Genomic DNA, 2,068 nt, shown 5'->3' with positions numbered 1-2,068 from the left:
TTATTGAGCACGAGGGCAGAGCATTCTTCGCCTAAATTGACTAATTGCAAATTTTCAATTTTCTTCTTATGCGTAAGGAAGTCCCTCATGAATTTAGAGTATTTGGGCATTTGGGTTAGGACTTCGATAAAAGGAATATTGACGTGCAATTGTTTTAACAGACTTTCGAATTTTGCGAATTGCTCATTTGTCTTTTGACGAATTAACCTACCGGGGTACGGAACTCGAGGAGCCTTGGTCGGCTCTGGTGATGGAGGAGAGTTCTTCTCCTGCAGAGGTGTCGGTACTGTTTCTTCCGTTGGCGGTGACACTTCTGCAGGCCCTACGGTGCGGTTTCGTAGTGTGATGAGGTGAACTTGCGCCTTTGGGTTTGTTTCGGTATTGCTAGGTAATGCGCCTTGCGGTCTCTCGGAAAAATTTTGAGCTATTTGATTTAATTGTTTTTCTATGTTTTGAATGCTAGCTTGTTGATTTCTAAAATTAGATTCTAATTGTAGAAATCTTTCCGAGTTTTTCTTATCAGTGTTAGAGACGAGGCGAGATATAGTATCTTCGAGCCTCTCTCGTCCACCTTGTTGCTGAGTGAAATTTTGTGACTCATTTCTTGGTTGCTGAAAGTTTGTTCCTTGGGTTTGTTGGTTACTACTATTGCCGGGTTCCCTCTAACCAAGGTTTGGGTGGTTTCGCCATCCTTGGTTGTAAGTTCCCGTTGGGGGACCCGACGGCCTAGGTCTATTATCAATGTAGTTTACCATTTCTTGTTGATCGTCCGTTTCTTTCATGCAACTCCAATTTTCATGTGACCCACCACATCCTTCACAAGCCATAACCGAGACTGTTTTTGTCATTTCTAATTTTTTTATTTTTGAAGAAAGGGCCTCGATTTGGGCTTGTAAAGAAGTGTTTTCGTCGACCTTATGGGCGCCCGGGGCGATAGACTTATTTCCCCGGGGGGTATGCCATTGAAAATTGGTTTGAGCAATTTCCTCAATCTGATTATATATTTCGTGTGGGCGTCGGTTACCTAAAAGTCCCCCGGAGCTAGAATTAAGTGTCTGCCTAGTGTGTGGCAATAATCCATTATAGAAAGTGGATACTTGTTGCCATATTGCGAGGCCGTGATGGGGACACTTGCGTAATAGCTCCTTTAACCTTTCCCAAGTTTCATATAAGGATTCCCCATCCTCTTGTGAATATGTATTAATTTCAGTCATTAACTTAGCAGTTTTAGCAGGAGGGAAATACTTATATAGAAATTTTTGGCTAGTTCATCCCAGGTGTTTACCGATCCAGCTGGGAGGGCGTTGAGCCAAGCTTTCGCTCGGTCTTTTAGTGAGAAGGGAAACATACGGAGGCGGATGGCGTCGTTTGATGCTCCATTGATCCGAAAGGTATCACATATTTCCAAGAAATTAGTTATATGTAGATGGGGATCCTCGTCCGCAAGCCCGTGGAAGGTTGCGGAGTTTTGGAGCATTTGTATCAAATGCGGCCGAAGTTCGAAGTTATTGGCTTCGACATTCGGAGCATTGATAGCGGCGCCTAGATTACCCACGGTGGGTCGTAGATAATCTATAAGGGTACGTTGGTCCGCCATTGGAGGTGGATCACCCGAAACCTTCTCTTGGTTTTTGGCTTTTAACCTTTTTCTGAGAAAGCGTTCGGGTTCTTCTAGTGGTTCTTTTATGTCTTTATTGGAACTGGAGCTCATACACTACGTGAGGTTAGCGTCGGATTCCAAGTCCTGCAATAAAAACAGAAAAGAATGTTGGTCAGAAGGTTCACCACAGCCCCGTGTTGAGCGAACACGGCCCGTGGTCGGAATTTCAGTGATTGTTTTCCAGATCCCAGTTACTGGAAGTTGGACACGGCCCCGTGTTGCACCGGCACGGCCCCGTGGTCAGCCTTCTGTAACTTGGAAAACAAAAACTGCCAGTAGCGATGCTGAGCATGGCCCGTGTCCGACCAGGCACGGCCCCGTGCTGAGCTCTGCAGAAGCTGAAAATCTACGAAAAATCCTAAAAAATAAAAAAAATAAAAATATGATTAGGCCGTTGATTCCTAACTT

The 2,068-nt window shown here is 44.6% G+C and overlaps 1 non-coding gene across 1 annotated transcript; it reads left to right on the top strand.

The window, feature by feature from the left end:
- The first annotated feature begins 1,113 nt into the window (after window positions 1-1,113).
- On the top strand, window positions 1,114-1,220 carry LOC118486043. Its single transcript, XR_004877899.1, has one exon. It is a non-coding gene; the product is annotated as a small nucleolar RNA R71 (small nucleolar RNA).
- Window positions 1,221-2,068: the final 848 nt, after the last annotated feature.

The sequence above is a fragment of the Helianthus annuus genome, chromosome 13, assembly GCF_002127325.2.
Source record: "Helianthus annuus cultivar XRQ/B chromosome 13, HanXRQr2.0-SUNRISE, whole genome shotgun sequence".
Taxonomy (NCBI): domain Eukaryota; kingdom Viridiplantae; phylum Streptophyta; class Magnoliopsida; order Asterales; family Asteraceae; genus Helianthus; species Helianthus annuus.
Note: the sequence above shows the minus strand (reverse complement) of the source record. Positions and strands in the feature narration are given on the sequence as shown.